At 42.7% G+C, this 15,712-nt stretch overlaps 1 protein-coding gene across 2 annotated transcripts in view; it reads left to right on the top strand.

Annotated features, from left to right (window-relative positions):
• Window positions 1–15,712, top strand: part of kcnj13 (potassium inwardly rectifying channel subfamily J member 13) — an 88,284-nt gene that overhangs the window by 1,039 nt on the left and 71,533 nt on the right. The window lies entirely within an intron of this gene.

The following is a 15,712-nucleotide window of genomic DNA, read 5'->3' as shown; positions in this document are numbered from 1 at the left end:
TGAACCGACATAACTTCGCCCTGCTATCAAATCTAACCACTGACCTCAAAAGGCAAGATTAACTATAGCTTATAGGAGGTAATGCTACGTGTTAGAAAAAACATATAATCACACATTTTAGCTACAATTTAAATTAGGCTACTTATAATATACAACTTCTTGTTCCTATTCGTGCACTATAACCACCAGACTCAGTGACAGTTTTATCCCACAGGCAATATACTGTTGAACCCGTGAGCTCAACACTATACATTACAATGTTCATCTGTATGTCTGTTTATTCCAAATATCCATATTTATATATCATTATACTAGCCTCCATTATTTTTTGTTTAAATGTATTATTTGATTCTATACATGTGCATAGCTCACTTATCTATTTTTTGTTGCACTATTTTACTTCCTATTATGGTCCTATTGTGCTTTTTGGGGTTTTCCCTTTCCTGCAGTGTGTTTTTTAAGTTTTTGTTGTTGTTGTTTGCAGAGGATAAAATCCCAGAATTCACGCCAGATGGAGTTACTTATGGTGGCCGACGGGTAAAAATGTGCTTCAACTGCCCAACACATTTCCATTAGGAGAAACGCGCTGCTTTTTCAAAACTCATGCAAATGGACCGAACATTTGTAGCGTTTACTAAAAGTTCTGCATAAATGAACGTTGCAAATAATAAAGCACTGCAAGAAGCTTAAAACAACTCAAACCAGGAGACACCAGGAAGTGATGAACACAGTTGGGACCAAAGCGGTTGTTGAAGTTTTATAAAGTTGGCCAACTGTCACTGTTGTTAAAAAGTGTCCTATCATGTACGTTGTATTGGCTTATATTAACAAGGTGATTGCATGATTATTCCAATATTATTGCCAACCTAATCCAACCCAGTCTCACAAAAAAAACGTGTAATAACTACGTTGGTCCACAACGTAGGACGCAGTATTTCTACAAAAACGCCTCTGAAATTGTAGGATCCCTACATTTTTTTTCACCATTCATTGCAAGGGCTGGCGTCTATGTCACGTGATCTTCAAATTTCTCCCTGCAGAAAAAAAAAACCTTGGCCGACATTCGTTTTATTCTCGGTGGAAAATGCCTATTTTAAAGTTAGTTTGGCCATTAAAATGCGTTTTGATGTAATTTGATGCGAGAAATATGAGTTGTTATTTGAGATTATGTGTGCAGTGGATGTATATGATCTTTAGTTTGCTAGTTATTACGAAGATTACTTCAGGAAAATGTGTCCATACAACGTTTTCATTGTTACCAAGGTGGTTGCTCGGGACGCTGCTATCAATATTATTTATGTTATGTTGTTTAACTGTTTAATGGTGTTATCTTTATTGCTACCCCCTTCCCCGTCAATGTATAGTGTTGGTCCACAGCGCAAACGTATTAGTTTAACAAAATCTGCATCTAAAATTGTGGCATAGATACGTTATTTTCCTCTGTGCAATTCCAGTCTCACATCTCACATCACATCGTCATAAACAAATACCGGAAACAGACCGAAAATATCAATATTTGTGCATACCTCCAGCATTGTTAACTATGTTGAAGCTGTCACGATTCTCATGTTATGTCACGTTTTTAGTTTTGTATGTTTGGGTTTATTTTGCTGTTCGGTTCTCCCTGTCTTGTTTTCCTCCTTGTGTATTGTCTGGTCCCTCTCCCTGTGTTTTTCCTTCCTGTCGTTAGTTTCCCTGGTGTGTCTAATTGTCTGATTGTGTTCACCTGTAGCCCTTGTGTTTCTCCTCCCCTGCCCGGTTGTTTCTCGTCCTGTGATTACCCCTCCCTGTATTTAGTCTTGTCTCTTCCTGTGTTCAGTGTTGGTTCGTCTTTTGTTTGTGACTGAGTTCACCGGTGAGTGTTCTGTTTTGTCCAAGTTATTTTTATATCCTTGAAATAAAGGTGTTATCAGTTTCTGCATTTGGGTCCTGCCTGCTTTACTCTACCGTAACAGAAGCACTTATTTTAACTGATATTATACATATGTATGATACTCTTATAAGATGTATGTAGATATTTCATCTCCGGCCTTGTCAGGGATTGAACAATCAATAAATAAAGAACACAGAATTATTAAATATAAAACACAGATTTTGTGTGATTATTACATTACATTACATTGCATTTAGCTGACGCTTTTATCCAAAGCGACTTACAATAAGTACGTTCGACCAGGAAGATACAACCTTGAAGAAAAACAGAATCATATAAGTACATCAGGTCTCATAGAGCCAAACATGTCAAGTGCTACTCAACTGGCTTTAGATAAGCCAGTCCTTTATCAGTATATAAGTGCTTTGTTAGTAATTCTATCGCTCGAAGTGGAGTCGAAAGAGATGAGTTTTCAGTCTGCGCCGGAAGATGGGCAAGCTATCTGCTGTCCTGATGTCAATGGGGAGCTCATTCCACCATTTTGGAGCCAGGATAGCAAACCCACGTGTTTTTGCTGATGGGAACTTGGGTCCCCCTCGCAGTGCGGGTGCAGCGAGCTGTTTGGCTGATGCAGAGCGGAGTGCACGTGCTGGGGTGTACGGTTTAACCATGTCCTGGATGTAGGAAGGGCCAGAACCATTCGCAGCATGGCACGCAAGTACCAGTGTCTTGAAGTGGATTCTAGCAGTTACCGGAAGCCGTTGAAGGGAGCAGAGGAGCGGCGTGGTGTGGGAGAATTTTGGAAGGTTGAAGACCAGACGAGCCGCTGCATTCTGGATGAGCTGCAGAGGTCGGATGGCACATGCAGGTAGACCAGCCAGGAGGGAGTTGCAGTAGTCTAGGCGTGAGATGATGAGAGCCTGGACCAGAACCTGCGCTGTTTTCTGGGTCAGCTGGGGACGTATTCTCCTGATGTTGTAAAGTGTGTATCTGCAGCAGCGGGTTGTAGCAGCAATGTTTGCAGTGAAGGACAGTTTGTTATCTAGGATCACACCCAGATTCCTTGCAGTCTGAGTCGGGGAAACAACAGAGGTGCCAATGTTGATTGTTAGGTCAAGAGTGGGACAATCTTTTCCCAGAAGGAAAAGCAGTTCAGTTTTGTCAAGGTTGAGCTTGAGGTGATGAGCAGACATCCACTGAGAGATGTCTGCTAGGCAAGCAGAGATGCGTGCAACGACCTTGGTCTCTGAGCGGGGAAAGGACTGAATTAGTTGGGTGTCGTCAGCGTAGCAGTGGTATGAAAAACCATGCGGGCTAATGACAGATCCGAGCGAGTTTGTGTACAAGGGGAAGAGGAGGGGACCAAGAACAGAGCCCTGAGGGACCCCTGTAGTTAATTGACAAGGATCGGACTCGGATTATACTAAATTATTTACAAATAAACACCACTGCATATTTAAAACTGTTACACATGCTGATGTAACTCAAATGTTTCCAACTTGGGATCAATAAAGTATATCTTATCTTAAGATGATCGATGGCTACTGCCATATTTGCACAATTTGCCTCTGAACCTTGACAAGTGCATGTTTCAGGCTCATCAATTAACAACAGGAGGGGTCACAAACATAAGACCAGCTATTAAATAAAGCTCTTCTGACCTTAGCTGGCATGTGGGCATATATATTAATGCTTCCCATTATGGGCACAAGCAATTTTCACCCATTTATTAATTATATGTTTTAAATGTGAGTGTTTCCTATCCCCTAAACCTCCAGGGATGTACACAGTGTAATACTGGCAACTTCTTAATATGGGAAATACGAAAACGTCTTTTAAAACTACAACTCCCAGTAGAGACGTGCAATAGATAGAGAACATGTTGCGAAACACAATAGCCAGCATGTGTAGTTCTGGGGACGGGGTGGGGGAGGGGGGGACGGGGTGGACCCGTTCAAATCCAATTTTGGACAGTCTGCCGTGGTTCCATCCAGTTTCAAGGGCTGTTCGACGCTCGGCGTAACCCTCGGAGCACACTCTCCAGTCACAGTGCTTGGACTATCACAGGGTTTGTCAAGCGAAGCAGAGAATACTTCCGGGTGTAATATTCTCTAAAGCAAATGAGCTGCTCCGACCCTCGGTCCTGACGGACTCCAACTTGTGTTTATTAATCAAACAAATAAATAAACACAAGGATAATTATGTGTTATTGTTGAGTAAATGGAGAATTGCACAGGGGAAAATAACGTATCTATGCCACAATTTTAGATGCAGATTTTGTTAAACTAATACGTTTGCGCTGTGGACCAACACTATAAATTGACGGGGAAGGGGGTAGCAATAAAGATAACACCATTAAACAGTTACACAAAATAACAGAAATCATATTGATAGAAGCGTCCCTAGCAACCACCATGGTCACAATGAAAATGTTGTATAGACACAATTTCCTGAAGTAATCTTTGTAATAACTAGCAAACTAAAGATCATGTACATCCACTGCACACATAATCTGAAATAACGACTCATATTTCTCGCATCAAATGACATCAAAACGCAATTTAATGGCCAAACTAACCTTAAAATAAGCATTTTTCACCGAGAATAAAACGAATGTCGGCCATGTTTTTTTTTCCTGCAGGGAGAAATTTGAAGATCACGTGACATAGACGCCAGCCATTGGAATGAATGGTGAAAAAAAACGTAGGGATCTTACAATTTCAGACGCGTTTTTGTAGAAATACTATGTCCCAAGTTGTGGACCAACGTAGTTATTACACGTTTTTTTGTGAGACTGGGTTGAATATTCCCCAACGTCAACAAGTGGTGCAGCCCCAGCTATATGCATCGCTTTTTAGCGTCCCATGGTTTCCGTTGTGTTTTCAGCTTCTTGCAGCATTTTGTTTATGCAGCGCTTTTAGTAAACGCTGCACATGTTTATTCAAGTTGGTAAATGTTTTATAAATGCTACGCATGTGTTGAAAAGTTGGTGAAGTCGTTTCTTCATTTGCATGTGTTTTGGCACATTTGTGTTTTTAACATTTGCATCATTTTAGGAGGTGCGCCGCGTTTCTCCTTATGTAAAAATGTATTGGGCTGTTTTAGTGTGTTTGCACCTGTCGGCAGTGGCGGCTGGTGGAAAATATTTTTGGTGGGGCTGTGGAAATTAGTTATGGGCATTTCGAATCCCTTCGGGGACACAAATCTTTTCATTCAGTTCACTTTAAAGATGCGTTCACTGATTCGTTCACCGGTTCGCGAACGACTTCTGGTGATTTGCACGTTCGCGAACGATTCGTCTTTGTACTTAATTCGTTCAGTGAGTCTTCACTACTGCCGAAGTCCGTACAAGAAGTTTGCTGGCGTAAAATGTATGATATTAAAACACATTTTACACCTCACCTTGTTGCCCCATTAATTATGCTCTGGGAATAGGCTACATATTATTTAAGAAATATAATTGGCCATTGTTAAATCTCATAAAAGTGTGCCTGACTATACGATGTATTACAGCAGGCTAGCATTTTATACTTTCAAACTCATGCACGTACTATGTGGCCTAACTTAAATCCCAAAGCATTAAACTCCATTTGGCCGAGTTCAAAGTGAATAAAAATATATATCGTCTACATCGGTGACGAGTTATTCATATTCTATGTACCCATCTATGTTTGTTTACCTTTAGCTAGCGGCTAAGCTACTGGGACTCTACGGAGTCCAGCTATCCGCCCTCTGAAGCTTTTAGGGCCGACAGGGGTAAGAGAATGTCCCGCTAACGCTGTGTGTGTGTGTTTCACATTAGCGGGACGCTATGGAGCTCAGGTATCCGCCCTCTGAAGCTTTTAGGGCCGACAGGGGGAGGAGAATACAACGCTGTGTGTATTTATCGCTCAGCTAGCTGGACGCTACTGTTCAGGTATCCGTCCTCTGAAGCTTTTAGGGCCGACAGGGGGAGGAGAATGTCCCGCTAACGCTGTGTGTGTGTGTGTTTCACATTAGCGGGATGCTATGGAGCTCAGGTATCCGCCCTCTGAAGCTTTTAGGGCCGACAGGGGGAGGAGAATACAACGCTATGTGTATCGCTAAGCTAGCGGCTAAGCTAGCTGGACGCTACGGTTCAGGTATCCGTCCTCTGAGGCATTTATGGCGGACAGGTTGAGGAGGATGTCCCGCTCCTGTGTGTGTGTGTGTGTGTGTGTGTGTGTGTGTGTGTGTGTGTGTGTGTGTGTGTGTGTGTGTGTGTGTGTGTGTGAGAGAGAGTGAGAGAGAGTGTGTGAGAGAGAGTGTGTGTGTCTGTGTTTCTGTGTTTCTGTGTGTGTGTGTGTGTGTGTGTGTGTGTGTGTGTGTGTGTGTGTGTGTGTGTGTGTGTGTGTGTGTGTGTGTGTGTGTGTGTGTGTAATGGAACTCAGATGAGAGGGCTCTGATTACAGTTTTAATCCTCTGTCAAACTGCAGTATCATCACTGAGCGATCAGAACTTGCGACAGGGGAAGCAAATACAGACATCACACGACGTAGCTTTAGGTAGCGAAACACAATATGCTCACCTTTTGCTGTTATTCTGATCAAAAACGAGAAAAACGCGGCTGAAGGTTAATCCATAGGTTAATCCAATGTGTTTGTCACTTTGAAAAAGTATTGATAATCCATAAAAAACTGAGTTTTCATTAGCTGCTAATGATAGCTTCCAGAGTGATTGACAGCTTCCTGTTTTGTCTCCTTGGATACGAGTCCAAACAACTCACAGACTGCACCGGGCGCTGATGTAGGCGCCCTTTGACCATCAGATTTGACGACGCTGATTGGCTGAAATGATGTTTTGGCGGCATAGTTTAAAGATAGCAACAGTCAGCTGCTAGTGGCTGCTGCTGCACTGGTTGAGGGCTCCTCTCGTAGCGCCCTTACGACGAGAGAGAGAGAAGGTAATGATACATGGCAAGGCCAGACAGGAAACATGTGACTTATCAGTAACTTTAAACATCGTAACAAGTTTTTTAAGTTTAAACAATATTTTATTGTAGATTATACATTTTACTGATACCAATTATATAATATTTACCTTGTTAATTAAAAAATATTAATAAAAAAATAAAATATATATTTTTTAATATTTTATTTATTTTTATTTTTCATATGGGAAGAGGTGGGGCGGCGCCCCTAGCGCCCCTATGGGCCGGCCGCCACTGCCTGTCGGCCATTTCTCTCCCACACACTCCCCCGCCCTGCCTGAAACGCCTTGATTGTAATCCTTTTTATTCTTCAGTAACGAAAGGAAATCATTGTGTAACACTTGCACTTCTATTGGCTAGCGCTCCAACACATTGTCCCTGATATGCTAAGGCAGGGGTCCCCAACCTTTATTGTGCCAAGGACCAGCAGATACATTAAAAAAAAATTGCGGACCGGTTGTTAATTTTAACTGATTTGAATATTTACTCACCAGCAGGTGGCAACATAGGCTAATTGTATTTAACAGCCTGAAGAAATAACAATATGCATCCAACACATATTAACAATGTTTAAAACCAGGATACAATTAAAACAAAAAATTAGGATCGCTTTACAAATATTAATATAATATATAATATAGCCTAATATAGGTGGCAACAGTGGCTAATTGTATGTAACAGCCTGAACAAATAATAGAACAATATGCATCCAAAACATATTGACACAGTTTAAAACCAGGATACAATTAAAACAAATTAGGACCACTGTACACATATTGATATAACTGAAATGTCAGTGAGACCCCTGGGCTTGTTAGCCAGCCATAATAACGTATACCGGGGCGTTCGTTCCGGTGCTCTCCGACAGCATTTAGCACTACATCGAGATTAAGATTAAACTAACTTCTTTTGGGAACACCCACATACGTAGGAGTTGGCCAGATGTGTGTAAATTACTGTTCATGGTGATTTGAAAACAAATGCCGTTGTTGGACACACACAAACACACCAAACATACATACACACAGCGGAGCTGAGCAGAGCACATACACACACACATCATGCGCCTTTGTGACGGGACATTTCCTTCATACAACGAGTAATAGGGGGAATAATCAGGCCGTTCGATGTGTGTGTGTGTAGAGGTGTGTGTGGTTGAAACGTAGCAGCCTGCAGTGGGGAACACAGTGAAGGCGGTGTGTACGCGCTGGTGCTGCACTTCTCAGAGGCTGCCTCCTGATGCTGCAGCCATTTCATGAAGTGAAGGAGGCTTCTAATAAAAAAATAGCTCAACACCCCTGGCCGCAATGTCCTTAAAATGAAGTCCGAGTTCGAAATATATCTAAAATAATGTATGCACTGCCATTCCCCTACAAACATAACAGTCTGCGATTAAACGGTTGTCTCCTGTGTGCTCCACTTCCTATTGGCGCACCACCTGTAACTTTCTCTGCGCACGAGTGGCTGAGACCTTATGCTAACCAATTTTGATTTATTTTGTATGTTTTGGATGGAATAATATGATTGGTATAAAAGAAAAGAAAAAGAAAAAATTAATTGAATTTTTTTTGATAAAATATTTTTATATATTTATAATTCTGCAAATATTACGATAAACTCACAGCTATTTCGCGGCCCGGCAGTAAAACCTCCCCAACCGGTCCGCGGACCGGGGGTTGGGGAGGACCCCTGTGCTAAGGGACGGGACATTTCAGGCACATCTCTAGGCAGTTGACCAACAGAGTCGGCCAGCTAACCAATCAGAGCAGACTGGGCTCTGGTTTCAGACAGAGGGTGAAAAGAAGTGCTGCAGCACAGGCAGTATGAGAAAAATAAAGAGCTTTTTGAACATTAAAGCATGGAAACAGAAGCAAAAAATACAAATATGATTCTGAAAAGGAGAATGATATGTCCTCTTTAAGTCTGTTGTATGTTCAATCAATCAATCAATGTTTATTTATATAGCCCAATATCACAAATGTTACATTTGTCTCAGTGGACTTCACAGTTTGTACAGAATATCAGTATGACAACACGACACCCTCTGTCCTTAGACCCTCACGTCGTACAAGGAAAAACTTCCAGAGAAAACCCACAGTTTAAAGGGAAATATGGGAGAAACCTCAGGGAGAGCAACAGAGGAGGGATCCCTCTCCCAGGACGGACAGACGTGCAATAGATGCCGTGTGTAAATTGAAAAGATAATACACTTGCAACATAGGTAGTCCAAATGTTTGGAAATGCATGTGTGTATAATAGGAAGATGAATCCACGAGGATATCCATCCAGGACTTATGATCCAGGACCACAGCCACGACTCAAGATCCAGGACTCGCGATCCATGACACAGGACCGCAGGATCATCCATGACTCCGGATCCCGGCGTATATAGACACCAAAAAGAAAGAAATTTGGGGAAGCTGGGTTAATCGGAACATGAGAGTACACAGGTATAGACAGAGAGAAGGAAGAAGTAAGATGTCCCCCGACAAACTAAGCCTATATCAGCAAAACTAGGGGCTGAATCTAATCAGCCCTAACTATAAGCTTTATCAAAAAGGAAGGTCTTAAGCGCACTCTTAAAAACAGATAGGGTGTCTGCCGCCCGAACACAAACTGGAAGCTGATTCCACAAAAGTGGAGCTTGATAAGAAAAGGCTCTGTTGTGTTGAACTGTTGTCTGTACCCAGGACTTATGATTTCATTGCCAATAACTATGCTGTAGTTTTTATGCATATGACAATAAAACCTTTTTATCTTTGAATCTATAGGGAATTATAGAAATATGTGGTTGTGATAGGACAAGTGCAGCTTTGAAGGAGCTCTGTAGTAGCTTGCATTGAGTTTTCTCCTCAGGCTTTGGCATGCTCTGACAGATTCTGCTTCCATATTAATGTCAGTTTTCCCTCAAAGTTTACAGATTTGCAGAGTGTGTCCAATTTGGGTGAAAAACTTGTGAAGTGTTGCTCTGTCTCTTTCAGTCGTAAACCCACTCAGTTTGTGTGTGAAATACGATCCAGGATGTAGATATGTGAGGTTTTATCAGACATCAAAACACTGCACAGCAGCGAACTGAACACTGCAAGAAAGTTGGGCTCAATTGATCTAACATTTAACTAAATCAGGTTTTTATCATCAAAATAGCATTCAATCTTGTCTTTGGTGCTCATACTGTCAGGTGTCATCAAGTAGGGTCCTACTAATATATGCCCATACTTTATATGATACAATATTGTTCATCCCACATATTAGAACAGATAAAACAATAAATAACTCATCTGGGTGCACTCTTTGGTGCGATTTGAAGATTTTATTATCTTTCTTAGCTGTATTCGAACAATGACTTGTTTGCACTCAAGATGTGGCAGTATTGAGCTTTCTTTGGGAAAACATCAAGAAATAGGTTTACCCTCTGAAAAAACTGCCATTGAAAAATACTCTTTTTGTTCTACCAAAGATAAAACCCAAGCAAGAACTACATGTGGAAAACCATTACTTTAAGCTTGGCAATAAGAATGTTGTGGTCAATGACATAAAAAGCTGCAACAAAATCCAAGAGCACCGCCCCAACTATTTTCCTGTTAATATGTGTATAACATTGATCTGTTATGTGTACAGATGCAGTGCTAAAACAGAGCATCCAAAACATGCTGTGCTTAAGTAAGATTTTACATTTTATTCAAACAATTTGATCAAAATCGGCCTTCCGAAGTATTTCAGCACTTTACTAGTTTACTAATGCTCAAAGTATACTAGTATGCTAAAGATCCATAGCATTTGCGTAGCAATGTAAATCACTATTGGTAGCAGTCAATAAAAAGAGACCATGATAGACCCCTGTTGCACCCCACAAAAAAGAGAATCCCAAGAGAAAGAGGCCTCTCCTAGTATACTGCAGTGGCGAGGCGTCAGAGCCCTTTAGGCCCTCTCTTGCGGCTTTCACACCAGCGCTTTTACCTTTCTAGCTCCGAGTGGGAGCTTTTCTAGTTCAGCTCCGGTTTCCCTTTTCCGCTCCCGCTCTGTTCACACCGCCCAGAGCTGCCGCTGCTGCATCATGACGTCACCGTTTACGTGCCTGCTTCATAAAATCCAAACCGTGCGGAAATCCCTCACATTGACAACAACAACAATGGCCGATTGTATTGAAGCGCTGTTCGCTTTGGTTATCCTCTTACGAAACGAAATGGAAGGCATCGGACAACTTTACGAGGGACGACTTTACTTGGAACTTGGAACGCAGGCATTTTGTTGTTGTTCAGGAGGTTGATCCCGCCCATGCCCCTGCCCCTGCCCCTGCCTCGACGTAAGAGAGACGTAAGCGACGCCGCCTCTTAGCTCCGAAGCTCTTGCCTCTAGACCGACAATTTTTTGGAGCTGGAAGTGAACCGGATTCCGGAGCTAAGAGGCGGCGCCTCTGCGGTGTGAACAGGAAAAAACTGTACTTTTCAGGCTCCAGCTCCGAGCCGGAGCTGAAAACGCGTTGGTGTGAAAGGGGCATGTGAGGGCCTAAGATATTCTAAAAATAATATTTAAAAACATTAATAAAAAAAAAGTTTAGTTATATGATTCATTAGTTTTACCAAAATAACTTTATTTAAATTGTATTTAAAATAACATTTCCAAAGTAATGAATCCTTCGAATCTGCCTGTTCAGTTTCTGTTGGAATGTGATGGGTTAAATGCCGCCTCTGCGAGTTATGTGAAGACGGGAGAGCTTGTTGGTCCCTCTGTAAATTCACAGAGGGCCCGCTAACTCAACGAGAGAGTAATGTCAAATCACAGTACAATTGACCAATCATATCTTCCCTCTAAATGGGTGGGCTTTATTTTCGCGGATTTTATGATAAGTTCCGCCCGCTGTGAAGTTTATGCATGTGTATAAGTGGTGCAGTCCTAAAACCCGGAAGTAAGCTGCGCTCGGGTTCCCTCGACAAAAAAGCAATGGGATTTCTCCATAGGATTTTGGAAAATAGCTCAATCTGGTCTGTGGAAAACGAACCTGTTAGATATGCACGTTTTGTTCAGCCGGATAATATCCAAATGTCTACCCTACTTTTATAATTTTCGAACCATTAATGTAATCGATAGATTTATGATCGATAGATTTATGATTAGCATAAGTTTGTTCATGATGGCTCATGTCAGTGATAGTGATTACATCGTTTCGAAATGATTGACCGAGTCATTTTCAAGATTGAGTTACAATGATAAACTGGAGTGGCAAAGAATCAGCTGCATGACCCCGCCATCAAGTGCTTCATCCAAAAGTACAGGAGGATGGACTTTGTGTTTAAGTGATTTGATCATCAAAGGTAGGCCTAAGTCATTTTCAATGTGGGCCGCCGTGCATGGCCGTGCATGGCCGTGCATGGCCGTGCATATATATATATATATATATATATATCTGCATTATTTTATCCCACTTTATGCTTTGCTCTTGCTGCTTGTTTTACACTGATTTGATATCTTATTTCTTACTGATGTAAAGCACTTTGAACTGCAATCCCCTGTATGAAACGTGCTATACAAATAAAGTTATTATTATTCAGATGGATGTTTCTGCCCCTCTGTTCATTCTCCCATTATCCTCCTCAATCTGCCTTGAAGTATTTTAATGTTGTAGCTGTTACTACTGTATAACCAATACTAATGCTAGGGCTGCAACTGACAGTTATGTAGGCACATTGTTCTTGTTTCTTATTGCTGTTTGATTAAAAGAATAAACACAAATAGCAAGATAGGCAATGCAAAACTTTATTTCGTACCTTCATACACACAACACAACATTAGAATGAGCTTTTATCCACGCCTACATGATGATAACCTGTCAACATGACAGGAAAATCCACATAACATTAATACAGAGCGGGCCGAACCCAAATCTAGCTCCAGTGCCGCACGAAACATGTATTCGATGGACGAGAGTGAAAATGGATCGCACATTCTATTTGTTGTTTGTTTATATCACGCAGTCTGTTCTTCTTCTCTGTCTTCCGGTTGTTGCCTCTTTTGAATGACAAATACACACTACCACCACCTGCTGGTAAGGAGAGTTATTGGCACTCACGCACTGAAGTCTTTGCGGTGTGTTCCCTTGCGACACATGGCCAAGACGCAGGAGAACACGGCGACGCAACAGCCGGCGTCGGCGAGTCCTCTGGTGACTGCTTGGTGTGTAAGGGCCTTAATACCAAGCCTCTGAATTAGCACTAAGCGAAAAAATGCTAACGCACTTTAGCACAGAATTCAAAATAAAGATAACCTTATTACTTATCGAAACTGCACATATGATATATCCGATTAAAGCTGAGACTCCACAGATTATTTAAGTGTAGTATTATCACTAAGCGATCTGAACTCGCGACAGGGGAAGCAAACACAGACATCACAACACGTACCTTTACGGAGCTTTTACGGGAGATCGTCTCACCGTAGCTGTCAATCTGATAAAAAGACGTGTTCAACGGCATTAAAACGAGAAAAACGTGGGACAGCAGAGCGGGTATGCATCGGGCTCCGCCCCCTGTAGACATAGAGTCCAGTAGAGGGCGGACCCCGTGAGAGATATAACGTAGGGTTACATATGGTAACCCATGTTATATAAGCACAGCGGAGCCCTCTACTTATGGAGCCCTGCTGCCCTTTGTTGCTCAGCTGAAGAGAAAGTAAAGCGATAGCAGTGGAGGGGCGAGGCCGCCTCTTATGCGGATATGTGGATCCGCGCGCATTCAGGTAGGCCCGCCCAGGGGGCCGGCTACGTATAGTGAAGTCTCAGTGAAAGAATGCGTGCATAGATAGGATACGGGAGAGTACCCATAGAGTCCAGTAGAGGGCTCCGCTGTGCTTATATAACATGGGTTACCATACGTAACCCTACGTTACCATATGTAACCCCTCGTTTTCCTCCGTACCCAAATCTGTAAAAACGGGGGTACAACGGAGCTGATCCAGATTTGCTGCCGATTGTACATAATATTGGAAATGTGGGCTGGCTTTACACCCCCAGCCCTATCAGAAACGTTGCTATCAGAAACAATGCACGACATGTTTTGGAAGTAATATGGTCTTTGTTTACATTAACCTGTTAAGCCCTGAGCCTGTTTTTCCAACACGTTCTCACTCCCAACCCATCAGATATTGACGGACGGTCAGGGCCCCTCCCCGTTACTCTATTACGTACAGGGTACCCCTTGGAAGTCAGTTTTCAACGAGCAGGGCATCCCATAGACCTTCATAGACCTCCCATAGCGTTGATAATAGACGCCATGAGAACGTACCCCGGGAAATTCTACACCGACGGTCGGTTGTTATTGTCAATATTAATATAATAATAATTTATTTTTTAATAGTCACACTTGATTTCGCCGATTTTCTTGTTGCCCCAGCTGGTCGACACCTCTTTTACCAGAAACAAAGGCTACATTAATGTATTAAATCGATGTTAATCCATGTGTGTGGTTGTGGAATTAATGGACGAGCCGTTGTGCGATTGCGCAACGCAATGATTTAGAAACTCTTCAACTACAACCCTAATTATATTTAAAAACATTTTAGAAGGCCTCACAAAATACTTTAATGTACATTTAAATGTGAAGGGATGTGTGTAATGTGGTGATTATTATTGACCCACGGATCTATGGGTTGGGGTATTGTTGCGCACGGACATTATAGTTAACCGGTCTTCCTGTTGATGTGAAATCCGAAAACAGCACGAACAAGCTCTGCAAGGAATCATGGAATCCCTCCACAACCTTACTGCCGGTGTCACTCAACTCATTGGCCGCTTGGACCAGTCTTTCACCCAGCTCAACGCTCTGACGGCTTCAGCTCCTGCGCCACCGCCTTCAGGTCCTGATATTCCAGTCATTCATCCCGGCCAACCCCGTGAACCATTCATCCCCACCACTGTGAGGTATTCAGGTGATTCAGGGACATGCAGTCAGTTTCTTCACCAGTGCTCCCTAGTTTTTGATCAGCAGCCTTTAACTTACTCCTCTGACAGAACTAGGATAGCTTTCGTTATGAGTTTGTTATCGGGTAAAGCATCTGCATGGGCGGTTGCCATAGCCAAGGGTAATCCAGCTATCTATAACTCCTTTCCTGTGTTTGAGACCGAGATGCTTCGAGTTTTTGACCACCCGCTTAAGGGTAAGGAGGCCGGTAATCGGCTCTTTTCTTTACGCCAGGGTTCTGAGTCAGTCTCCACATACTCAATTGATTTCCGCATTCTCGCAGCAGAGAGCGGGTGGGGCGAGACGGCTCTACAGATAGTTTTTTATCCCGTGGATTAAAGGAGGAGTTAAAGGATGAGCTAGCTGCTCGAGATGAGACTCCGTCCCTTGAGGAATCAATTTCTTTGGCCATTCGCTTAGATAATCGCCTCCGTGAGAGGCGTAGGGAGAGAACAGACAGGCAGAGATTCCCTCTCCCCTTTTCCCAGAGGAGCCAATGCAGCTGGGGAGAATGAGGCTTTCACCTGCGGAACGTGAACGCCGCTTCCTCCAGAGGCTCTGCAGTATACTGTGGCCAGGTTGGCCACATTCGAGCCAACTGTTCCGCTCGGCCAAAAGAGCAGGCTCAGCAGCCAGGGGAGGGGCGCTGGTGAGCCATACTTCTGTCTCCCCTTCCCAAGCTAATCGCCTCCAGTTAAAGGGTACGGTTTCTAGTTCACAAGTTTCACTTCCTCTCCAAGTCTTAGTTGATTCAGGGGCTGATGAAATTGTGTTGACTCTGATGTTGTTTTCCAGTCGAATCTCACATCAGAACCCCTTCCCGAGCCCAAGAACATTTTTTCTCTTGATGGTAGGCTTCTAGCCCGTGTAACTCACCGTACTGACCCAGTGTCACTGTTACTCTCAGGTAATCATAACGAGACCATTTCCCTTTATCTC

This window comes from Notothenia rossii (assembly GCF_949606895.1).
Source record: "Notothenia rossii genome assembly, chromosome: 4".
Classification (NCBI taxonomy): Eukaryota; Metazoa; Chordata; class Actinopteri; order Perciformes; family Nototheniidae; genus Notothenia; species Notothenia rossii.
Note: the sequence above shows the minus strand (reverse complement) of the source record. Positions and strands in the feature narration are given on the sequence as shown.